This window comes from Trachypithecus francoisi, unplaced genomic scaffold (genome assembly GCF_009764315.1).
Source record: "Trachypithecus francoisi isolate TF-2019V2 unplaced genomic scaffold, Tfra_2.0 Lachesis_group20, whole genome shotgun sequence".
Taxonomy (NCBI): Eukaryota; Metazoa; Chordata; class Mammalia; order Primates; family Cercopithecidae; genus Trachypithecus; species Trachypithecus francoisi.
Window position 1 is genome coordinate 10,425,627 of NW_022681466.1, and position 14,253 is coordinate 10,439,879.

General features: G+C 44.5%; 1 protein-coding gene across 1 annotated transcript in view; it reads left to right on the forward strand.

The window, feature by feature from the left end:
• Nucleotides 1-7,697: 7,697 nt before the first annotated feature.
• Nucleotides 7,698-14,253, forward strand: part of C1QTNF1 (C1q and TNF related 1) — a 36,266-nt gene continuing 29,710 nt past the window's right edge. The window contains exon 1 of the mRNA XM_033182463.1: nt 7,698-7,820. The gene's annotated coding sequence lies outside the window, so the exon portion shown is untranslated. The remainder of the gene's footprint in view (nt 7,821-14,253) is intronic.

Consider the following 14,253-nt stretch of genomic DNA (forward strand, 5'->3'; position numbering starts at 1 on the left):
CCACCTCCCCTGGATGGCAAGTACCACCCCTCCCCCATGTCTCTACCCTCTCTTTTCTCTGGGCTTGCCGCCTTCACAATAGGCAACCTTCCACCCTCCATTTCTCCTTGTTCTCCCATAACCTGTGTTCTTAAAAACTTAACTCTTCAACTCACACATGACCTAAAACCTAAACGCCTTATTTTCTTCTGCAATACTGCTTGACCCCAATACAAACTCGACAATGGTTCCAAATAGCCAGAAAATGGCACTTTCGATTTTTCCATCCTATAAGATCTAGATAATGCTTGTCGTAAAATGGGCAAATGGTCTGAGGTGCCTGACGTCCATTTCTTTTTTTTTTTTTTTGAGACGGAGTCTCGCTTGTCGCCCAGGTTGGAGTGTGGTGGTGCGATCTTGGCTCACTGCAAGCTCCACCTCCCGGGTTCATGCCATTCTCCTGCCTCAGCCTCCTGAGTAGCTGGGACTACAGGCGCCCGCCACCACGCCCGGCTAATTTTTTTTGTATTTTTTAGTAGAGACGAGGTTTCACCATGTTAGCCAGGATGGTCTGGATCTCCTGACCTCGTGATCTGCCCATCTTGGCCTTCCAAAGTGCTGGGATTACAGACATGAGCCACCACGCCCGGCCATCTGACGTCCATTTCTTTTGCACATCGGTCCCTCCCTAGTCTCTGCTCCCAATGCAAGTCATCCCAAACGTTTCTTCTTTCTCTCCTGTCTGTTCCTTCAGTCTGTACCCCAAGCTCTGAGTCCTTTGAATCCTCCTTTTCTACGAACCCATCTGACCTCTCCCCTTCTCCCCAGGCTGCTGCTTGCCAGGCTGAGCCAGGTCCCAATTCTCCCTCAGCCTCTGCTCACCCACCCTATAATCCTTCTATCCCCTCTCCTCCTCACACCCGGTCCGGCTTACAGTTTTGTTTCACGACTAGCCCTTCCCCATCTGCCCAACAACTTCCTCTTAGAGAGGTGGGTGGAGCTAAAGTCATAGTCAAGGTTAATGCTCCTTTTTCTTCATCTGACCTGTCCCAAATCAGTTAGCATTTAGGCTGTTTTTCATTAAATATAATGAATTCATATTCAGCCCAGTCCATGGCCCTTTTGGCCACAACCCTTAGACACTTTACCACCCTAGACCAGAGGGGACAGAAGGCCATCTTATTCTCGATATGCATTTTATTACTCAATCTGCTCCCAACATTAGAAAAAGCTCGGCTGGGCGTGGTGGCTCAAGCCTGTAATCCCAGCACTTTAGGAGGCCGAGACGGGCAGATCACAAGGTCAAGAGATCGAGACCATCCTGGCTAACATGGTGAAACCCCATCTCTACTAAAAAATACAAAAAAAAAACCTAGCTGGGCGAGGTGGCGGGCACCTGTAGTCCCAGCTACTCGGGAGGCTGAGGCAGGAGAATGGTGTAAACCCGGGAGGCGGAGCTTGCAGTGAGCTGAGATCTGGCCACTGCACTCCAGCCTGGGCAACACAGCGAGACTCTGTCTCAAAAAAAAAAAAAAAAGAAAAAGAAAAAGCTCCAAAAAGTTAGATCCCAGCACTCAAACCCCACAATAGGACTTAATTAACCTCGCCTTCAAGGTGTACAATAATAGAAAAGAGTTACATTACTGGCCGGGCGCGGTGGCTCAAGCCTGTAATCCCAGCACTTTGGGAGGCCGAGACGGGCGGATCACGAGGTCAGGAGATCGAGACCATCCTGGCTAACACGGTGAAACCCGTCTCTACTAAAATACAAAAAAAAAAAAAACTAGCCGGGTGAGATGGCGGGCGCCTGTAGCCCAGCTACTGGGGAGGCTGAGGCAGGAGAATGGCGTAAACCCGGGAGGCGGAGCTTGCAGTGAGCTGAGATCCGCCACTGCACTCCAGTCCGGGCGACAGAGCGAGACTCCGCAAAAAAAAAAAAAAAAAAAAAAAAAAAAAAAAAAAAAAAAAACAATTACTTGCCTCCACTGCAAGAAAACCCCAGCCACATCTCCAGCACACAAGAACTTAAAAATGCCTGAACTACAGCAGCCAGGCATTCCTCCAGGACCTCCTCCCCCTGGATCTTGCTTCAAGTGCCAAAAATCTGGCCACTGGGCCAAGGAATGCCTGCAGCCTGGGATTCCTCCTAAGCTGTGTCCCATCTTTGCGGGACCCCACTGGAAATTGGACTGTCCAACTCACCTGATGGCCACTGCCAGAGCCCCTGGAACTCTGGCCCAAGGCTCTCTGACTGACTCCTTCCCAGATCTGCTTGGCTTAGCAACTGAAGACTGATGCTGCCTGATCACCTTGGAGGCCCCCTGGACCATCACAGATGCTGAGCTTTGGGTAACTCTCACAGTGGAGGGTAAGTTCGTCCCCTTTTTAATCAATACGAGGGCTACCCACTCCACATTGCCTTCTTTTCAAGGGCCTGTTTCCCTTGCTTCCATAACTGTTGTGGGTATTGATGGCCAGGCTTCTAAACCTGTTAAAACTCCCAAACTTAGGCTGGGTGCGGTGGCTCATGCCTGTAATCTCAGCACTTTGGGAGGCCAATGCAGCCAGATCACGAGGTCAGGAGATCGAGACCATCCTGGCTAACATGGTGAAACCCTGTCTCTACTAAAAATACAAAAAATTAGCCAGGCATGGTGGTGGCAGGCACCTGTAGTCCCAGCTACTCGGGAGACTGAGGCAGGAGAATGGCATGAACCTGGGAGGTGGAGCTTGCAGTGAACCGAGATGGCGCCACTGCACTCCAGCCTAGGCGACAGAGCAAGCCTCTGTCTCACACACGCACACTAAAACCCTCCCAAACTTTGGTGACAACTTGGACAACATTCTTTTATGCACTCATTTTAATTATCCCCACCTGCCCGTTCCCTTATTAGGTTGAGACATTTTAACTAAATTATCTGCTTCCCTGACTATCCTGGGCTACAGCTACACCTCATTGCTGCCCTTTTCCCCAGTTCAAAGCTTCCTTCACATCCTCTCCTTGTATCTCCCCACCTTAATCCACAAGTATAGGACATCTCTACTCCCTCCTTGGCGACCGGTTGTGCACCCCTTACCATCCCATTAAAACCTAATCACCCTTATCCTGCTCAGTGCCAATATCCCATCCCACAGCATGCTTTAAAAGGATTAAAGCTTGTTATCACTCGCCTGTTGCAGCATGGACTTTTAAAGCCTATAAACTCTCCTTGCAGTTCCCCCATTTTACCTGTCCAAAAACTGGACAAGCCTTACAGGTTATTTCAGGATCTGCGCCTCATCAACCAAATTGTCTTACCTATCCACCCCATGGTGCCAGACCCATGTACTCTCCTGTCCTCAATACCTCCCTCCACAACCCATTATTCTGTTCTACATAAATCTAACTGACCCCATAAATCCTAAATCCTTTCCCCACTCCCCCTTCCATTCCTTAAAAAACAGCCCTAAAAGCTGCTCCCACACTAGCTCTCCCTAACTCATCCCACTCTTTTTCATTACACACAGCCAAATTGCAGGGCTGTGTGACTGGAATTCTTACACAAGAGCTGGGACCGAGCCCTATAGCCTTTCTGTCCAAACAACTTGACCTTACTGTTTTAAGCTGGTCATCATGTCTCCATGTGGCAGCTGCCGCCACTCTAATACTTCTAGAGGCCCTCAAAATCACAAACTATCCTCAACTCACTCTGTACAGTTCTCATAACTTTCAAAATCTATTTTCTTTCTCACACTTGACACATATACTTTCTGCCCCTGCCCCCCAGTTCCTTCAGCTGTACTCACTGTTTGTTGAATCTCCCACAATTACCATTGTTCCTGGCCCAGACTTCAATCTGGCCTCCCACATTCTTCCTGATACCACACCTGACCCCCATGACTGTATCTCTCTGATCCACCTGGCATTCACTCCATTTCCCCATATTTCCTTCTTTCCTGTTCCTCACCCTAATCACACTTGATTTATTGATGGCAGTTCCACCAGGCCTAATCGCCACTCACCAGCAAAGGCAGGCTATGCTATAGTATCTTCCACATCTATCCTTGAGGCAACCACTCTGCCCCGCTGCACTACCTCTCAGCAAGCCGAACTCATTGCCTTAACTCTGGCCCTTACTCTTGCAAAAGGACTATGCGTCAATATCTATACTGACTGTAAATATGCCTTCCTACCCTGCACCACCGTGCTGTTATATGGGCAGAAAGAGGTTTCCTCACTACACAAGGGTCCTCCATCATTAATGCCTCTTTAATAAAAACTCTTCTCAAGGCTGCTTTACTTTCAAAGGAAGCTGAAGTCATTTACTGCAAGGGCCATCAAAAAGCATCAGATTGCCTGTAATCCCAGCACTTTGGGAGGCCAAGATGGGCGAATCACGAGGTCAGGAGAGCAAGACCATCCTGGCTAACATGGTGAAACCCTGTCTCTACTAAAAAATGCACACAAAAAAATTAACCGGGCGTGGTGGCAGGCACTTGTAGTCACAGCTACTCGGGAGGCTGAGGCAGGAGAACGGCGTGAACCCGGGAGGTGGAGCTTGCAGTGAGCCGAGATCGTGCCACTGCACTCCAGCCTGGGCGACAGAGCGAGACTCAACCTCAAAAAAAAAAAAAAAGCATCAGATCCCATCGCGCAGGGCAACGCTTATGCTGATAAGGTAGCTAAAGAAGCAGCTAGTGTTCCAACTTCTGTCTCTCATGGCCAGTTTTTCTCCTCATTGGTCACTCCCACCTACTCTCCCACTGAAACTTCCACCTATCAATCTCTTCCCACACAAGGCAAATGGTTCTTGGCCAAGGAAAATATCTCCTTCCAGCCTCACAGGCCTGTTCTATTCTGTCATCATTTCATAACCTCTTCCATGTAGGTTACAAGCTGCTAGCCCGTCTCTTAGAACCTCTCATTTCCTTTCCATCGTGGAAATCTGTCCTCCAGGAAATCACTTCTCAGTGTTCCATCTGCTATTCTACTACTCCTCAGGGATGGTTCAGGCCCCCTCCCTTCCCTACACATCAATCTCGGGGATTTGCCCCTGCACAGGACTGGCAAATTGCTTTACTCACATGCCCCGAGTCAGGAAAGTAAAATACCTCTTGTTCTGGGTAGACACTTTCACTGGATGGGTAGAGGCCTTTCCCACAGGGTCTGAGGAGGCCACTGTGGTCATTTCCCTTGTGTCAGATATAATTCCTTGGTTTGGCCTTCCCCACTCTATACAGTCCGATAACGGACCGGCCTTTATTAGTCAAATCACCTAACCAGTTTCTCAGGCTCTTGGTATTCAGTGGAACCTTCATACTCCTTACCATCCTCAATCTTCAGGAAAGATAGAAAGGACTAATGATCTTTTAAAGACACACCTCACCAAGCTCAGCCTCCAACTTAAAAAGGACTGGACAGTACTTTTACCTCTTGCCCTTCTCAGAATTAGAGCGTGTCCTTGAGATGCTACAGGGTACAGTCCATTTGAACTTTTATGTGGATGCACTTTCTTGCTCAGCCCCAACCTCATCCCAGACACCAGCCCTCTAGGCAACTATCTTCTAGCCTTCCAGCAGGCTAGACAGGAAATTTGCCAGGCTGCTAATCTTCTCTTGCCTACTCCAGATTCTCAGCCATATGAAGACACCCTAGCTGGACGGTCAGTTCTTGTTAAGAATCTGACCCCTCAAACTCTACAACCTCGGTGAACTGGACCCCACTTAGTCATCTATAGTACCCCAGTGCTTGTTCATCTGCAGGACCGCCATCCCCTGGGTTAGGTGCATCGTTCCAGAGAAAAACTGTGCCCGTCAGCCAGCCAGCCTGATTTCTCCTCTTCCTCCTGGAAGCTGCAAGTACTCTCTCCTACTTCCCTTAAACTCACCCCACAATATCACCCCTTACCCCAAAATCTTTCTTCAGTTTAATCTCTCTCACTCTAGGTGCCCACGCCACCTCTAATCCCACTTGAAGCAGCCCTGAGAAACGTAGTCCTTTATGTCTCCATACCACCCCCCAAAATTTTTCGCCACCCCAACATTTCACCACTGTTTTATTTTTCTTACTAATATAAGAAGACAGGAATGTCAGGCCTCTGAGCCCAAGCGAAGCCATCATATCCCCTGTGACCTGCACTATCCATCCAGATGGCCTGAAGCAACTGAGGATCCACAAAAGATGACATTCCACCATTGTGATCTGTTCCTGCCCCACCCTCACTGATCGATTGACCTTATGACAAGACACCCTCCCCGCCCTTGCGATAATGTACTTTGGTATATTCCCCCTACCCAAGAAGATGTTTTGTAATAGTCTCCCCACTCTGGAGAATGTACTTTGTGAGATCCACCCCCTGCCCACAAAAAATTGCTCCTAACTCCACCGCCCATCCCAAACCTATAAGAACTAATGATAATCCCACTACCCTTTGCTGACTCCTTTTTCAGACTCAGTTGCCTGCACCCAGGTGAAATAAACAGCCTTGTTGCTCACATAAAGCCCGTTGGTGGACTGTCTTCACACAGACGCACGTGACAATTATATTCGAATCTTTTATTTTCTAAAAGATCTACATATGCCTTCCGGCTTAAGAAATAACCCATTATTCCTGTATCTTTAAATTCTCCAGGTTCTTCTTCCTATTCTCAACTCCCTGCTACCCTGAAGAGGTGGTAGCCACAATCCTGAATTTTGTGTTAATCATTCTCTTGCTTTACTTTATAATTTTAGCACATAGGTATGTGTCCCTAAACAATATATTTTTGAATTCTGTCTATTTTAACCTTTATAAAATGAAATAAAACTGTATGCAATGGATGAGGGATCCAGTGGCTCTGTCAGAGGCCTTTGAACCAGAGCAACTCCATCTTTTTTTTTTTTTTTGAGACGGAGTCTCGCTCTGTAGCCCGGACGGGAGTGCAGTGGCCGGATCTCAGTTCACTGCAAGCTCCGCCTCCCGGGTTCACGCCATTCTCCTGCCTCAGCCTCCCGAGTAGCTGGGACTACAGGCGCCCGCCTCGTCGCCCGGCTAGATTTTTGTATTTTTTAGTAGAGACGGGGTTTCACCGTGTTAGCCAGGATGGTCTCAATCTCCTGACGTTGTGATCCGCCCGTCTCGGCCTCCCAAAGTGCTGGGATTACAGGCTTGAACCACCGCGCCCGGCCGCAACTCCATCTTGAATAAGGGCTGGGTAAACGAGGCTGAGACCTGCTGGGCTGCATTTCCACGAGATTAGGCATTTTTAGTCACAGGATGAGATAGGAGGTTACAAGATATGGGTTACAAAGACCCTGCTGATGAAACAGGATGCAGTCAACAAGCTGGTCAAAACCCTCCAAATCCAAGATGGCAATGAAAGTGACCTCTGGCTATCCTTGCTGCTATTTATACACTAATTATATTGTATTGGTATGCGAAAGACACCGCCACCAGCACCATGATGGTTTACAAATGCCATGGCAACATCAGGAAGTTACCCTAGATGGTCTAACAAGGGGAGGAGCCCTCAGTTTTAAGGAAATCCCCACCCCTTTCCCAGAAAATTCATGAATAATCTACCCCTTGTTTATCATATGAGCAAGAAATAACCATAAAAATAGCCAACCAGCAGCCCTTGTGGCTGCTGTGCCCATGGAGTAGCCATTCTTTTATTCCTTTACTTTCTTCATAAACTTGCTTTCACTTTATTCTACGGCCTTGCCCCAGATTGTTTCTTGTGGAAAATCCAAGAACCCTCTCTTGGGGCCTGGATCAGAACCCCTTTCTGGTAACATCTTGCTGAGAAACCATGGAGGGATGATACCGGAGAGACCACTGACCCAAGAGAAATAGACTGCAGCACCAGTTGAGCAACTTCGGGTAAGTGGTGGGGTATTTTATCCAGGATAATGGATGGAATTGGGTTAGAGGCCCAAATTAGGAGAGTTAGAGTCCCTCCTAAGACACAGGGAGTTAGAGGCCCCTCTTAGTAAAGAACAAGAACACTTGTTCAAACTCGTGTTCGAGGCCCAACTTAGGAAGGTTAGAGGCCATCCTCGGTAAGAACCCTCTTGGTTAAAAATGGATTCAGCACTGCAGGATGTTAACCGCCATTCTCTTTGGATTAATTTGCCATGTCCTCTTTGCTGACGGCTGTGGGTGACAGAATTAGGCATGTGCGGGATCATGGGACCTGGGGAGCTTTTTTTTCCTCCCCCAAAGGGGGAAGCTTGAGAGCTGATGGGACTGCTGGAAAAGATCCCTTTTTCATAAGCAGCTGCCTGAACTTTTGATTCAGTGCCACTCTGATGGATGAGTCTTTATCTGGGTTTCATGAGGTCTTCACCTCTGCAATGCACCACAGGCAATGCTCTTCTCCCTTCCCTTTCCTCTCTCTCTTTCTCGCCTTTCCCTTGTCTATCTTCTCTGTCACTCTGGGTGACTATCTACTCTTTCATCTTGCTGACAAAAGGGTAAGAACTTACCAGTCAGGCTTCTGGTCTCTCCCTCTCTATGCAAATCAGTTGAGTGAATGGTAAAAATCACTCCTCTGCAGGGTTTTGATGAATGGGAAAAAGGATTTGTGAGGCTAGTCTTAGGCTGTGTGTACTTTGTGCTGTGAATTTGTCTTTCTGTGTCATTCTGTCATAAAAGGGGTATCACAGGATAGAATGTGGCCCTAGGACCCCTGTAAGCCCACTATTCAACCTGGCCCAGCAAACTGATCAGTTGACAACTTTGCTGCAGGTCACTAAAACAAAAACTGGATGAGGATTCCCCCTCGTCTTATTTTATATCCTTGGAAGCTTGATCTTGTCACCATGTAGGGGTACTTTCTCTTGGTTTCCACCATCCCTGTGAGTAATGTTTTACAACCAAAATATATAAAAGAGCTCTATTTAATTGGCTTAAAGAAAAATAAGCACTTAAATAAAATATTTCACCAGAAAAATTAAAATGTTAATGCCTTTTTGTTCACATGACTTTGGTCATCTTTGGAAAAGCAAGGCAGTTTTAAAGATTATTGGTAAAATAAAAATGTCTTGGAAATTTAGACATTTGGTCTAAATTTGGCGGGTCAGATACTATGTTTACTAAACTACTTCTTTGACTCTTGGTAATTGTTCAATTTACTTTCTTTGGAGCCATTAGTGTCTACGTAAGGCCTGGGAACATATGGAGTTAGCCATGCCCCTAGCTATGCTGGAAGGAGTCAGACCTTATCTGCACTTTTGTCTGGTGCCCTAAGCTCTATACCTGGTAGACAAATAAAATCACTTACCAGGTTCTTCACCAAAAATAAAAGTTGCTAGGAGTTAACATTATACCATATGTAACTGACATTACTGGAGAAACACTTTTACATGCACTGTGTGTAAGGAAAGTATAATATGTATTTGGTAAAAGATTATAAGAAGGCATAGGAAGGCAGGCTGTTTTTGCCTGGTTTGGAGGTTTAAAGAGTTGTTCTTAGGAGAAAACGGAAGGTCTAAGCAAGTTGTGGAAGGTTTGTGAAAGATTAATCTTGTAAAAGCCATTCTCTGTGTGAACATATTGGCTAAAGTTAAAGGAGTATTATTCAGTTTTTCCATAAATTGAACATTGGAATAAAAGCACAACAGGGTTCTCTTGGAGCATTGGTGTACTCTTTTTTTTTTTTTTTTTTTTTTTTTTGAGACGGAGTCTTGCTCTGCCACCCAGGCTGGAGTGCAGTGGCCGGCTCTCAGCTCACTGCAAGCTCCGCCTCCCGGGTTCACGCCATTCTCCTGCCTCAGCCTCCCGAGTAGCTGGGACTACAGGCGCCCGCCTCGTCGCCCGGCTAGTTTTTTGTATTTTTTTAGTAGAGACGGGGTTTCACCGTATTAACCAGGATAGTCTCGATCTCCTGACCTCATGATCCGCCCGTCTCGGCCTCCCAAAGTGCTGGGATTACAGGCTTGAGCCACCGCGCCCGGCCTGGTGTACTCTTTAACAACAACAACAAAAAATTGTAAAGGGTTATAAAAGGTTTATAAAAATCTTAAATTATGGTCAAACTGATTGAAGTTAGAAAAATTTCTCTATAAAGTTTTACTAGGAATTGAATTTGACATCAATAGTACACTCACGAAAAGGTGAAATTTGGCTTTCTTTCTTGAACAAGATTTTCATGTAATATTAAAAGATAATGAAAGATTTTTGTTTGCCTTTTAAATAAACTACAGGAAAAAGAAGGGAAAGAAAAGAGACAGATTATTTGAAGAGCTAAATCTTCCCTCTATCACTGAGTAAAGCTTTTTGCCTTTTTAAAATTGTTGAGTTAACATTTTGGCTAAATAAATGACTTATAGTGACCTGGAATTTTATTTTATGATATCAAGTGTTTTAAACCTTTGATATTTGACCAACTTTCCAAAATCAGATTCTAAATATGTCTTTTTCTGACCTGATTAATCCTTTTAGATGGTAAAAATGCTAAAGTCCAAAAGAGACTTATTTGGCTTATTTGGTATATTAAAATCATACAGGAAGCATTGTCAAGTATGAAATGGTGTTTGACTTTCTTTAGACAATATTTGTGTAAATATGTTATTGGTATGCATTCTAATATTATGGGAAATTCCTGTATTGACTTAGTGTATGTTATCGGTGACTTAGTGTATGTTATCAGTAATAATTATAATTGTTATGTAAAATTGTATGCTACAGAAGTAATGAAATTTCCTTGTCAATTGTGCCTTTGACTGTGGCTTTTCTAAGACATTTTTTGTCATTCAGAGACAATTATTGTCTTGTTTTAATCCTCTTCAAAAGAAGGTTTATAACCAGCTATAGGATGCTTACAATTACTCTTAAATGTGAGTGTCTGATAACTTTGGAAAGCATGCCATTAAAATAGAGAGGAAAAAAAAGCTTCCAAGACTCTTTTGGAAAACTAATATGTTCTTAAATATTGAGCAAAACAGAAATTAATTGCATACACTAATGAAAGACTGAAATAATCTTTTTATGACTTTTGCATAAAATGTTGCTGATCCTTTCTGCTTTTCAAAAGAAAAGCAAACTTTTCTTTTGAACTATTTACAACTTTTAACAGTTGAGTAAAATATACTCCTGTAAACAAAATTTGGAGCATATTTCTTTCTCTACCTGATTTCTCCAAAAATCAAAAACTATTTGTGAGTATTCTTAACTTATGGCTATATATTAATAGTTATGTGCATAAGTGCAATAAAGATCTGTTTTCTTTTGTAACAGGACACAATTGGAGAAATTGGTTTTTACTAAGGCTTTGAATGGAATGGCTTGCTTTCAAATATTAAAAAAAAAACCTGCCTTAAGGAATCAAAGTTGACTTATAGAGCTAATAAAAGGCCCTTGGAAAATCTGGCTTTATACCTCGTCTATGCAGTCCCTGTACAGGGTTCTTGCCATGTGGTAAATAAAGAATCTCACTTTGTGACAGGTCCAGAAGCCCTAAGTTATATTGGGACCTTGAGAGGAGAGAAATTTACCCAACTCATACAGGTAATTGAAGACATAAACCCATGGCTGGGCAAGGCTTTAAAAAGTCAAATATAAGATTCCTTATGGAACAAGATTCCATCAAAGCCATTTTTTTTTTAGACAGAGCCTATATGGAGAATAATTATTCTTGCTGCACTTCATGCAAATGATCATGCCAATTATAATAAGACTAAGGCTTATTTTTCAAACAAATAAGTCCTACCATTATTTGTTTTTAATAAAAATGGGGACTGGAGAGAGAAAAATTGTTTCAAAAACTATGGTACACTTGTTATTAGATTCTAGTCTCATTCTTTTTTTTTTTTTTTTCCTGCAATCTAGACTGACCCTGCTTATTTCAGTGATCCAACCAGTGATCTCTGGTCACAGCTCAGAACAAATAATAGGGATGGGTAACATAAGAAAAATCTGGATCAGGGCACATATTGGAATCTGTTAGCAACCCTATATCAGCTTAGTTCCAATAGTTGCCCAGTTAATGGAATGCCTTATTTAATTTATTTGGGATAAAGTATTAGTCCATTCTCACACTGCTATAGAGAAATGCCCAAGACTGAGTAATTTATAAAGCAATAAGGTTTCATGGCTCACAGTTCTGCAAGCTGTACAGGAAGCATGGCAGCAGCTGCTTCTGAGGAGGCCTCAGGGAGTTTTTAGTCTTGGTCTAAGGCAAAGGGGGAGAGGCATCTTCCATGACAGGAACAGGAGAAAGAGAGAGAGGGAAGAGGTACCATACACTTTTAAGCAACCAGATGTCACGAGAACTCACCCACTATCACGACCAAGGAGGATGGTGCCACACCATTCATGAGAAACCGCCCCCGTGATCCAATCACCTCCCATCAGGCCCTACCTCCAACTTTGGGGATTACAACTGGACATGAGATTTGGTGGGGACACAGATGCAAACCATATCAGATAATTTTACTTATTTTACTTTACTATTGTGGAATATATTCCTGTCATACTCCTTGTGTAGGAATGCAGAATAAGCTTACTCACCGTTTTCTTAAATTGAACATTTGCTAATCTTCCAGATATCACCTTTTGTTGGAACTCAGAGTTATGAATGGCCCTCACTATACTGATGCTTTCTGACTGAGTTCCTCTCTACCCTGAATACAAAAGACCTTAATAGTTAGATAGGAATATCATTACCCCTGTTTAGCCTGAAGAAGCTACAGAAGAGGAATCTTCCTATCTCTACAACCCTTAGGATTAAGGGTCCTCTGGTAAAAAGGAGTGGGGAAATACTTCAGAGGCGTTGGAAGCAGAGCAATGTTAACTTGAATAGGGGCTGGGTAAAATGAGGCTGAGAGCTGCTGGGCTGCATTCCTGGGAGGTTAAGCTATTTTAACCTCCTGGGATCTGAGATGAGATAGGAGGTCACAAAATACAGGCCACAATGACCCTGCTCATATAACAGAATGCAGTATAAAAGCCGGCCAAAACCTGCCAAAACCAAGATGGCGACAACAGTGACCTCTAGTTGTCCCAACTGCTCATTATATACTAATTATAATACATTAGCATGCTAAAAAACACTCCCACCAATGCCATGGCAGTTTGCAAAGGCCATGGGAACATCTGGAAGTTACCCTGTATGGTCTATGGTGGGGAGAAACCCTCAATTACAAGAAATTCTTGCCCCTTCCCAGAAAGCTCATGAATAATCCACCCCTTGTTTAGCATATGATCAAGACATAACCATAAAAATAGCCAACCAGCAGCCCTTGGGGTGCTCTGCCTATGGAGTAGCTATTTTTTTCATTTCTTTTCTATTTTTTTTTTTTTTTTTCCAGAGTGTCACTCTATTGCCCAGGCTGGAGTGCAGTGGTGCAATCTTGGCTCTTTGCAACCTCCACCTCCCAGGTTCAAGTGATTCTCATACCACGGCCTCCTGAGTAGCTGGGATTACAGGCGTGCTACTTGGATAGGGGCGAGGTAAAATGAGGCTGAGAACTGCTGGGCTGCATTCCCAAGAGGTTCAGCAGGAATAGGGGTAAATAGGGGTAATTATATTTTTAGTAGAGATGGGGGTTCACCATGTTGGCCAGGGTGGTCTCGAACTCCTGATCTCAGGTGATCCGCCTGTCTCGGCCTTCCAAAGTGTTGGCATTATGGGCATGAGCCACTGCGTCCAGCCTCTTTACTCTCTTGATAAACTTGCTTTCATTTTACTCTGTGGACTCGTCCCAAATTTTCTTTTCTTTTTTTTTTAAGACGGTGTCTTGCTCTGCCACCCAGGCTGGAGTGCAATGGCGTGATCTCGGCTCACTGCAACCTCCACCTCCCGGATTCAAGCGATTCTCCCGCCTCAGCCTCCTGAGTAGCTGGGACTACAGGCGCGTGCCACCATGTCCAGCTAATTTTTAAAAATATTTTTAATGGAAACAGGGTTTCACCATGTTGGCCAGGATGGTCTCGATCTCTTGACCTCATGATCCACCCACCTCGGCCTCCCAAAGTGCTGGGATTGCAGGCGTGAGCCAGCACGCCCAGCCTCATCCCAAATTCCTTCTTGCTCAAGAGCTGAGAACCCTCTCTTGGGGTCTGGTTCGGGACCCTTTCCAGTAACAGCTCCACAGACATCATCAGATGGTTTAATTTTGCCAATCTGATGGTAATCAATGTCTTCTCCTTGCCTGATTACTATGAGGTTGTTTATCTTTTCTTATACTTTTTGGCCATTTACATTTCTTTTTCTGTGGATTCCCCATCATCTTTGTGTATTTTTAGGAATTGATCCATCCCATCCCCATTGATATATGTGCAATGCCAATTTTGTCATAGATCAAGTTTTCAT